Consider the following 12,135-nt stretch of genomic DNA (forward strand, 5'->3'; position numbering starts at 1 on the left):
CAGTTGTATTTCCTTTTTGTCACTGGCACTGGGTTCAGGGTCAGGTCTGAAGTAAAACTCAGTGGTAAGGTTACCTGTAGGAAAGGGAGCAAACCTAGAGAGAACAAACTTGTGAGTTACAAAAAGAGGGGTTTTGAGGCGGAGCGCGGCCAGCAAGATGGCGCCATCCTTGATGTTGAGCTCCTTCTCTCGGCTGTTGACCCCGGCCCGACTCCCAAGCAGCCTTTCAGCGAGGTCCAAGTTTTACCTTCATGAACCACGAAATAGCAAACCTAATTGGGTGAAAGTTGGACTGACCTTGGGCGCTCCAGCCTTCTTGTGGGGCTATCTAAATCAAAACACAATGAAGATGTTTTAGAGTATAAACGAAGAAATGGATTGGAGTAAACTACTGAAAGATAGTTCCATACAGAGATTACATCAGTTCCTCTGGACTCGGTAATCTTGCGATTGTAAATAAGAAAGAAAAGAGTTGTATGTGGATATACATTGTAATTTTTTGTGTGTTATATTGTTAAATGAACAAAAATTCTTCCGAAAAATAGAGGGGTTTTGGGGGTGTTGCTTTCAGGTTTACTGGGGGAGAGGGTGGCAGAAAGTAGCCTAGATAAAATTTCTCCCACATGGGCAGCTGGCGGTCGTGCTTCATCTTGTGCGCGGGAGGCCAGTGTCCTCCCGCTTCCCCTGCTGCCGCCATCTTGGCTTCAAGAATTCTCCTCGGAACAAGTACACTTTGCTGCAGTGTGGCGGCTCCACCGCACCAGTCCTGGGGAGGCCCGGGGCCCACCCTCCATCCTGGGTGAGGGATTCCATAGGTTCCGGCTGTGGGAGCTTCATGGAGCTGTGGCTGCGGTGAGGCACAGTGCGGGCTCTGTGGGAGGGGGTTGGGAGCTGCGGCACTCACCCATTCTTCCTTGGAAATCCTTGAATTCCTGTTGTTGAGCCTCAATCCTCACTGAAGACCAGTCATCAACTGTTTAACTGTTCAATTATCAATAAACAGAAGTCTGTAGAAGATCATAATGGCCCTTTTCCAAGTGGTCCACTGCTCCCGCAGCTCACCACGTTGTCTCTGCCTCCGCCACCATCTTGGATCTCCAACTTAACCTAAACAGTTTTTTAATGTCATATATTGTTTTAGGCCCTAGTGAAACAGCGGTGAGCATATGAAATTGATAATAACAAAGAATAGAAGGAGATCCTTGAAGAGTTGTGGTCATGAAAAATCTATGAAATCCAGATCTTCTTGTGCTCATGCGAAAACTATACTCTGATCATGAAACAGTCCTCAGAACAAAGCAAGGAAACATTGCATGGTTCAAAATCAGGAAAGGAGTGTGTCAGGGATGCATCCTGTCTCCACACCTTTTCAATCTATATGCAGAACAGATCATTGAGGAGTCTGGGCTTTATAAGAAGGAATGTGCCATCAGGATTGGAGGAAGAATCATGAACAACCTGTGTTATGCAGATGACACAACCTTGCTGGCTGAAACTGAGGACAACCTGAAGCACTTCTGCAGAAGGTCAAGGACTGTAGTCTTCAATATGGATTGAAGCTCAACATCAAGAACACAAGGATCTCCACCTCTGGGCCTATTGATAGCACCATGAAGGATGGAGAAGAGATTGAGGTTGTTAATAATTACCACTTGCTCAGCTCAACAATCAACACTCTTGACACTAGCAGTCAGGAAATCAAAAGATGAATTGCATTGGAAAAAAATCTGCTGTCAGGAACCTCTCTGGAGTACTGAGAAGCAATGATGTCAGTCTAGACTAAGGTGCACCTGATCCAGTCCATGGTCTTTGCAGTTACTTGCTATACCTCAGAGAATTGGATAATGACTAAGGATGACAGAAGAAGAATTGATACCTTTGAGTTGTGGTGCTGGAAAAGAGTCCTGAATATACTATGGAACTCAAAGAAAACAAATAGGTCAATCTTAGAGAGAGTGAAACCAAGTTTCTCCTTGGAAGCTAGAATTTTGAAACTCTGTATCACATACTTTAGATGTGTTGCCAGGATGAGCTTGTCTTTGGAGAGGGAAATCATGCACAGAAGGGTAGAGGGCCAGCACAGGAGAGGAAGACCCTGGCTGGGATAGATTGCTACAGTAACTGGGCTAATAGGTGTTGGTATATCTGAATCAGTGAGACTGGCTCAGGACAGGGCAGGCTTCAGAGCTGCTGTACATAGGGTCACTATGAGTCACAGGCAAGTTGACAGCACATGACAACAATGACTCTGAAATGCATGGGACTACCATGAGTTGAATTTAACTTGACAGCAACAGGATAGAATTTTGGGTTGATTTTTTTTCTTTTTTTAAAGTTGGTGCAATTAAGTTATGGAATCTTAGTGGCAGTTGGTTAAGTTTGGTCTGCTAACCAATTCAGCTCTTCAAACCTACCAACTGCTCTAAGAGAAAAAGGTGAGGCCATCTATTTCTGTTAAGATACATACATAGTCTCAGAAACTTGATGGGACAGTTCTACTCTAACCTTAGGGTCACTATGAATCAGAATCAACTCAATAGCAATGCATTAATGATGATGTGAAGTCTTGGGGGTACCCTGCTTAGTCCACTAGACAACAGCTCAGATTGAATAGATCTCTATCTGTGTGTGCTATATCTCCCATTGCTATAACATGAAAACCAGCTCATCATTAACCCTCCAGAGGGTTTTCAGAAGCTATAAACCACCTGGAAGGAGATTATCCATCTTTTTCAGAGCAGCTGGTGGATCAAAACAGCCTGCCTTCTACAGTTAGCAGCACAACTTCTTATCCACTAGGCCACTAGCATTTCCTGAATTGAGGACATGTTGCTAGGTGATGTTGAATATGACTCATACCCTATGAACAACAGATCTGAACTCTGTTCTAAACTGTGCTAACCTCATCATCTCTGATATACAGCAGTCACCATGTCAATCCATCTGGATAAGAGTCTTCCTCTCTTTCTCTGACTCTCCACCTTTTTCAAAATGATGCCCCTCTCCAAGGACTGTTGTTGTTATGTACCATCAAGTTGCCTATGACTCATAGTGACCCTATGCACAATAGCTCTGAACTTTGCCTTATCCTGAAACAATGTCACTGTCTCTGACACAACTGGCTCTATTACCCCAGTTACTGTGTCAATCCATCTTATCTGATGTCTTCCTCTCTTGCACTGTTCCTCCACTTTGTCCAAGTATGATGTCCTCCTCCAGCTCCCTCCTGGCAACGTGCCCAAAATATGTCAGGTAGAGCGTAAAAATCCTTGTCCCCAAGGAGAAACTTGGTTTCACCTTCTCAAGGATATACTTGTTAGTTCCCTTGGCAGTTCATGATATGTTCAATACTTTTCTCTAGCACCACAACTCAAAGGCATCTATTCTTCTATCATCCTTAGTCATTGTTCAGCTCTCTGATACACAGCAATTAATTGTAAAATCATGGCCTGGATTAGGTGTACCTTACTCTCTAGACTGGCATTATTGCTCTTTAACACTCTGGAGAGGTCCTTTGCAGCAGACTTTCCCAATGCAATTTGACATTTGGTTTTCTGACTGCTAGTGTCAACACCTGATTGTGGAGCCAAACAAGCTGAAACTGTTAACCTCAACCTGTTCTCCAACTATCATGGGGCTGCCAGTTGGCTCCATGGTGAGAATCTTTATCTTCTTGATGTTGAGCTTCAAGCTGCAGAACTTAACCTTCTTCAGCAAATGCTTCAGATCTTTCAGTTTCAGCAAGCAAGCTTGTGTCATCTGCATATTGCAGGTTGTTGATGAGTCTTTCTTCTACAAGGAATAGCCTCTTATAAGAACATGAGTAGATAGAGCTTCTCAAACAACTCCTATATGCTTCTGTCGGTCTGGGTGAAGAAAGTATTTTAGGGAGAAGCAACTTGAAAGTTTCATCCTATATGAATATGTGCTGTGAGCCAGAAGGTGTTTTGAAGCATTGCAAGTTTGAATCATTGATGGGAATAAAAACCTCCTGGTGATTGCAATTCGGCGTCTGGCTCATCACTGCCGTCACCAAACGGTTCTGATGATGTGTTAGTTCACAGAATGTGTTGCTGTCGCTCACTTCTGACATTCAGTCTGCTGCTGTACATTTGGGCTTTCTGAAAAACTGATTTTTAAAAAAGAAAATATTCTGAAGTTTGCCTTTAGCGTTTTGCAAGAAGGTTGCTCACCAGCTGTTTGTTTATGGTCTCTAGTGATTGTTTTTGCACATTACCAGCGAGTAGCATGCAATTACATCATTATCATGCAAGTAGTCAGCTGAATTCCCTGCTGGGCATTTCAGGAGTGTGAGTGGGAGAACTAGATGTATATACTTTAGTCGTAGTGGCTGAAGAGATGGCATGTTTAGGTAATCCAGTGTGGGGAGCTAAGCTTTGGGGCCCATTGTCAAAGCCCAGGTTTCTAACAACCTATTTGCAAGCAGGTCTCAGGGGTGCTTGGGAATTGAGCCTTGGTTTGACAACAGTACTTGCTACCCTATTTCTGACCTAAATTACTCATGACAAACTCTCCTTGTTTAGAATTGACCCTGAGTTAAAATTATTCCAATCATCTGGATAGAACTAGCACCTCATGTATTTACTTTTATAGATAGATAGATAGATAGATAGATAGATAGATAGATAGAATAGATCGATTTATTAGAAAGCCACATCCCAAACATGGCACAGATGTTCCTCCTTAGGATGGTGATATGATGGAGGTCTCATGCATTTGTTTTTAACAACAGCTTTATAGAGACAGAATTCACATACCCCAAAACTCACTCTTTTTTTTTCTTTCCCAAACTCACTCTTGAAGATAAGCAATTCAGTGGTTTTGGTGCAACCACCACAACTGTCTAATTCTAGAACAATATTGTTAAGTGCGGTTGAGTCAGTTTTGATCAATACCAACCCCTTCTAAAAGAGGAGAACTGCCTCCATGGAATTTTAAAGGCTGTAATATTTATGGAGATGTATAGCATTGGGAAAAATCTACTGTTAGGGATCTTTTCAAAGTCTCAAAGAGCAATGATATCAGCTTAATGACTAAGGTGGTTGTTGTTGTGCTCTATCAAATTGCTTGAGATTCATAGTGACCCTATGTACAACAGCCCTGATCCCTGCTCTCTCTTGAGCCAATTTCATTGTCTCTGACAAACCTACCCCCACTACTCTAGTCACTGAGTTAATCCATCTTATCCAGGGTCTTCCTTTCTTGCGCTGTTCCTTTACCCTTCCAATCATGATGTCCTTCTCTAAGGACTGGTCCCTTCTGGAAATGCATTATTCAAACTACAGTCTTCCAAATGCTTGTTACGTATCGGAGGGCTGGGCAATGAATAAGAATGATAGGAGAAGAATTGGTGCGTTTGAGTTATGGTGTTGGAGAAGAATATTCCTTGGACTGCCAAAAGAACAAACAGATGTGTCTCGGACAAACTGGAAAAAAAAACAAACCCAAAAACCCCACACCCCAAACATTCCTTGGAGGCAAGGATGGTGAAGCTTTATCTCACATATTTTGGACATGTTTTAAGAGAGGCTCTTCCTTGGAAGGGACATACTGCTTGGAAAGGTGAAAGGTCAGCATCGGAGAGGAAGACCCTTCAGTGAGCTGGATGGATACAGTGTCTGCAGCAATAGGAACAACTTGTTAGGGATGGTAAGGATGATGCAGGAGAGGACAGGATTCAGATCTGTCGCTCATAGGGTTGCTACGAGTCAGACTCGACAGCACCTAACAGTAGCAACAACCACTGCCACCTTCATGGAAGCAGATTACTAGGCCTTTTGAGGTGGTGTTGGGTGGGTTCAAATCATCAGCGTCTGGTTGGCAGACAAGTTCTTAACTCTTAAATTCTTAATGATCCTTTGAGCATTTTTGCCCCTCCAAAAAGAAATATTGTTAAGACAGAATTCATTTGATTGCACTTTGTAGGTAATAACTACAACAAACTGAGGGTTTGTGGCTACTCTGTGTGGAACAAGTCTATTGGCACCATTCTGCCAACAGCATGTGCTTACTTTGTCTGTGTTCCATTTTAGTAACTCTCTCAAGGTTTCACACTTTCTCAAAGTGATACTGCACATGTAATAGACTCTGGTATATTATAAGCATAACTTTAATGTGCACTTGGAAACAACCCCAAAACCCTTCTAAAGCAAGTGTTAGTTGCTTTATTGCATTGTTTCCTTTGTTGTAGCCGTCTGGAGCTGAACTTGCAACCTCTCTGAGATATGCCTACCCTCATTGCCAGTAACTTCCCATCCTGTCTCCTCGCAGGCCTCTGTTTTTTTATCCTCTGTGGATTTGGCTATTCTGATCACATCACATCAAAGGAATCATGCAGTGTGTGGCCTGTTGTGACCATTCTTTCATTCAGCAGAATGTCATCACACTTCATCTGTGTTATATTAACTTGTGCCGGTACTTTTCTCCATTCTTAATTGACATCTGACATGTGGTGCTAGGAGAGGAGAGAGGGCTGTCAGCAAAGGAAAAATGTAAACAAAGTGTTAAGGCCTAAAATCCATCTAGGGAAAAAAGATCACAGTTTTAACTTTACTATTTTTCAAGCTGAAAGAACTGAAAACTAAATTCAAGCCTCGAGTTACAATACTGAGAGATGCAATGGATAAAATCCTGAATGACCCAGGAAACATCAAAAGGAGATGGAGAGAAGACACAGAATCATTGTACCAACACTGAAATATTTCAGGAAGCATCACATGATGAAGAGCCAATGGTAAGGAAGAAACGGGTTCAAGCTGCACTGAAAGCATTGGCAAAATATAAGGCCCCAGGAATCAATGGTATACCAGTTGATATGTTTCAAATGACAGATGCAGCCCTGGACATTCTCACCTGTCTATGCTAGGAAATTTGGAGGACAGCTCCCTGACCAACCGACTGGAAGAGATCCATATTTCTTCCTCTCCCCAAGAAAGGTGATAAAAATAAAGTAGAAATTCTCAAACAATATCATTAATATCTCATGAATGCAAAATACTGTTGAAGATCATTAAAAAATAACTAGAACAGTACACAGACAGAGAACTGTCAGAAGTTCAGGCTGGATTTAGAAGAGGCCATGGCACAAGAGATGTATCATTACTGACACTACATGGATCCTGGCTGAAAGGAAAGAATATCAGAAGAATGTCTATTTATGCTTTATTGACTATGTAAGAGCATTTTACTGTGTGAATCCTAACAATAAATTATATAGCTAACATTGTTAAGAATGGGAATCCCAGAATAATTAATTGTGCTTGTGCAAAACCTTTACCTAGATCAAGAGGCTGCTGTGTGAATGGAGCAAGGGAACACTACGTGGTTTAAAATTAAGAAATGTGTGCATTCAGATTGTATCCTTTCTGCATACCTATTCAGTAGGTATGCTGAGTCGATTATTTGAGAAGCTGGACTCTATGAAGAATAGAGCATCAGGATTGGAGGAAGAAACATCAATAATCTATGTTATACAGATTACACAGCCTTGCTTGCTGAAAGTGAGGAGGACCTCAAATGCTTGCTGCAGAAGATCAAAGAATATAGCCTATACAGACTGCATATCAATGGCAAGAAAAACAAAAATTTCACCATTAGCCCAATAGGCAATATCATGATAGATGGATAAAAGTTTGAGACTGTCAATGGATTCATCTTACTTGGATTCACAATTATCACCCTTAGTACCAGCACTCAGGAGATCAGGGGACATATTGCATCAGGAAAATCTGCAGTTAGGGATCTCTCCAAATTATTAAAGAGCAATGATGTTATAGTTTCAGGACTGTGGTGAACCTATTTCAGACCATGGTCTTTTCAATCACTTGCTAAGCATCTGAGATCTAGACATTGAATAAAGATAACAGAAGAAGAATTGATGCCTTTGAATTGTGGGGTTGGAGAAGGGTACTGAATAACGCATGTTTGCCACAAGAACAAACATATCTCTTGGAGACGATGCAGCCCGAGTGCCCCTTTGGAGGCAAAGGTAACAAAGCTTTGTCTCACATACTTCAGGCATGTTGCCAGGAGAGACTATTCCTTGTAGAGGGACATCATGCTTGGAAATGTGGAGGATAAGTCAAAGAGACAAAGATCCTTAGCCAGATAGAAAGATGGGCAATCCCTTCCTGTATGATTTACAGCCTCTGCAAACCTGCTGGAGGGCTTCACCGATGGGCTCAAGTGTATCAGAGATTTTGAAGATGAATACAGGATAGGTCAAGTTTCCAATCTGTTGTTTACAGGGTTACTTTGGATTTTACCCAACTCAACAGCACCTTACAACGATATTTATTAAGAAATTGCTATGTGCCGTGGGAACTCTGGTGGCTTAGTGGTAAGAAGTAGGGCTGCTGACACAGAGGTGCATGGTTTGAATTCACCAGCTGCTCCGTCACAGAAAGATGGACAATTTCTTCTTGTGTGATTTATAGCCTCTGAAAACCTGCTGAAAGATCAGCTGTGATTGGTTCTGACTCGACAGAACAGAACAACAATGTGCCAGGTGCATGTGAAAGTTGGACAATGAATAAGAAAAACTGAAGAAGAATCGATGCCTTTGAATTGCGGTGCTGGTGGTGTAATATGTACTGAGTTGTGCTGTTAATCAAAAGGTCACATTTCTTTAGTGGTTCTTTAGTAGCTGCTCTGAGGGAGAGACAGGCAGTCTCTTTCTGTGCAATTCAAAGCCTTGAAAACCAGCTGGAGAGTCATCGTCATCTACGTGTCAGAACCAAGACAATGGCAATGAAGCTTTTTTGTGTGTGATTGTTTTTGTGTGTTTTTTGTTTGTTTGTTTAGATTTAATACATTGTGTACTGTCAGAGGAACAAATAAATCTCTCTTGGAAGAAGTACAATCAGGGGGCTCCTTAGGGGCAAAGATGACCCTTTGTCTCATGTACTCTAGATATTATTGTCAAAAGGGGCTAGTCCTTGGGAAAGGCCATGAGGCTTGGAAAAGCAGAGAGTTAGAGAAAGCGAGGAAGACCCAACACGACAGATTGAGATAGTGGCTGCAGCAGGGAGCTTCAAGCACAGCAGGGATTGTAATGATGACACACAACTGGGAATTGTCTTGCTCTGGAATGCACGTGGTTACCGTGAGATGGAATTGACTCCATGGCCCCTAATGACAATAGCATGTGCCAAGCACTGAACTGTTTCTTTCAAGGGGTGATTTCAATGTCCTGTAAGTAGATACTACTTATTGACAACCTTTTAAAGAGGGAAAAAACTAACAGCCCAGTGATTGGCTAAATATCTCCGGGCAGAAATGAGAGTTTTGAAGTCTGTTCTCTCTATACTTATCAAAAGATGACTGTTAGCTCCCTAGCTTCTCTGATCATTCAGGTCTGGGGGAGTCAGCTGAGCCTGTACTGTGGAGGTCCACCAGTGTTCACATTTGAAATGCTAGGCATCTGCCAGAATATGCTTTCGCCTCTGTAGGGAGCTATGGGGGCATAGCCTACCACCATTCTCCATTAAATCAAATCCACAACGGTCTCTTCCTGTGTGATTTACACTGCAGAAACCAGCTGTGAGTTGGAACTGACTTGATGGTGATGAGATTTTAAATTTTATTTGGGATCGAAGGAGAATTTATTATTAGTGGAATATTATTATTAAAAGATAATTTATTATTAGATTAGTGGAAGGAGTAGAAAATTCCCTCCATTTTCCATGGCTATTTTCACAGATGATAGGAAGAAGGCCTCTGAACTTATGGCTTAACCCACCTCACACAGATATAGGTAAAGGGAGCAAGGAGAACCTAGTCCCAGGAGGCTACTGTATTGACATGTCTGATTCCTGCTTATTCTACTAGGTAAGTTCTAGAAGCACCATACCAGCTGTTTGCAAGTACACTCTGACTCCTGGTGACCCTAAGTGAGTGAGTCATAACAGAGGATTCTCAGTGGGTAAGTTTGCACATGTAGACTGTAAGGTCTTTCTTTGGAGGCCCATCTGGGCAGACTCAACCCTCCAACCTTTTGACCAGCAGATGAGCACATTAACCATTTGTGCCACCCTCCTAGGAGCTCCAGGAAGGCTCTACAACTTCCCTGAAAGTCTACAGATGTGTGACTGTGTATTCCCTACTGGTTGGTGTTACTATGGATATTTATAGCGGGTAGGGGGTGGCTGGGACCTTAGGCATGGTCTCACTGGGGACAAGATTGCAAGGAAAAAGCACCAAGAGACCTGAAGGGGCATAAAATACTTCTTGTCAGCCAGACTGAAGCAGTCCTGGGCATCTTCGCAGCACCAGGCGCCAGCACAGCCTTCCTTTTATGGCACCATTATGCCTTTCTCTCCATTCATCCTTCTGTTGCTGTTTGCTTCTCTCACTCTTGTGGGGAATCTGAAAAATAGCAGCCTCCCCCAGACCTGGGGGCTTGTTCTTGGGGGAGACAGTCAAGGAAATGATGACATGCTTTGAGAAAGAAGGCTTCATCTCTGTTCTGTGCCAGAGCTAATCACTGAGCCAGCTGCACAGGCGGTGTAGAAAGCACGCCTTGAAGCAATGAAATATTGATGTCACAGGGAAGAAAGCGGTGGAGGAGCCGCAGCTGCAGGCAGAACCAGCAAACTGCTGGCTGAGAGAAAGGGGAACAACAGACCCAGGCTTCATGCTGAGTAACAGCTTACATGAGGAGACTTGGAAATGGGGCTACAGAGAAGGATGGACCCTCCCCACTGCCTGCATTTCCTCCCTAGTAACACAAGTCATTATTGACCTGCTATCCCTGAGACTAAGTGGATGCTAAATGCACAAGAGAGAGTACCAGACATTTGTTGGCCTGATTGTGAGAATCCAGTGAGCTGGTGTTTGGGAGAGCGCTAGGAGTTACACCAACACCATCCCACCTCTTTCTCTATTAGGTACTGAGAGAAACAACTTCTTAGCATGATTTCCCCATGAGATGAAATGTATACGTTCAAAACACACAGAGTGAATCCTATATGCTGCATTAAGTGTGTGTGTGTGTGTTGTTGTGTCCCATGGAGTTGGAACCCTTCTGAGCATGATGTCCTTCTTCAAGGACCAGTCTCTCCCAGCCACGTGCCCAAAGTATGTGAGCTGGAGCTTCAAAATCCTAGTCTCCAAGGAGAAACTTGGTTTCAGCTTCTCCAAGAGAGACCTACTTGGTTTTTTTTTTTTTTTGGCAGTCCATGGCAGCAGGATACAATTCCTCAGTCCAGATAGCTTGTGTGGTCAGACCCTTTGACCATCAGCCTCATATCTTAGATCAGTGTCACAAATTTCCCTTAGTACTGCCAGTTATAGAGCTTCCCCTCAGTCCTTCAGCAAGATTGAGTGAAAATATCTGGCTCTGGCTCCATGCGGCAGTGGTCCCAAGTCTGTGCTGCTTCATGTCGGTCTCTAGTTCTCTGCCAAGGCTGCTGTTGATCTTGTGTAGATCCTGGTCTGGCTGGCACAGGAATGTCAGCTCCCACAGGATGCATGCTGCTTCCTCTTCTATACTGACATTGAGATGCCATAGGCAATGCACTTGTAGATAAAGTAACACACTCTATTTGCATTACTATCCACCCACAATCCATGTGGCAAAATCAAGGTCAATAGTTAGGAAAGCCATTGTGAACAGTAAACCCTTGAGACCACACAGTGCTATTGAAGGAGGAAGTGGGATTCTGCCCTTTCCCCATACATATTCAATCTGTATGCTGAGTAAATTATTTGTGAAACTGAACTTTATGAAGAAGAATGTGGTATCCGTATTGGTAGAAGACTCATCAAGAACCAAACTTATGCAGATGACACAACCTTACTTGCTAAAAGTGAGGACTTGAAGTGCGGCAGAAGAGCAAATATTGCAGCCTTCAATATGGATTTAAATTCAGTGTCAAGAAAACAAAAATTCTCACCACTGGACCTGTAGGCAACATCATGATAGATGGAGAAAAAGATTGAAACTATCAACAACTCCTATTACTTGGATCCACAATCAACCCCCTTGACACCAGCAGTCAAGAAATCAAGAGACATATTGCACCAGGAAAGTCTCCAGTCAGGGACTTCTCCAAATTATTGATGAGCAGTGATGTTAATTTAAGGACCAAGGTGCACCTGATTCAGGCCATAGTC

At 42.8% G+C, this 12,135-nt stretch overlaps 1 pseudogene; it reads left to right on the top strand.

The window, feature by feature from the left end:
- The first annotated feature begins 157 nt into the window (after positions 1–157).
- LOC102857999 lies at positions 158–387 on the top strand (annotated as a pseudogene).
- Positions 388–12,135: the final 11,748 nt, after the last annotated feature.

This window comes from Elephantulus edwardii, unplaced genomic scaffold (genome assembly GCF_000299155.1).
Source record: "Elephantulus edwardii isolate Elephantulus edwardi_28Jun2011 unplaced genomic scaffold, EleEdw1.0 scaffold00191, whole genome shotgun sequence".
NCBI classification, from domain to species: Eukaryota; Metazoa; Chordata; class Mammalia; order Macroscelidea; family Macroscelididae; genus Elephantulus; species Elephantulus edwardii.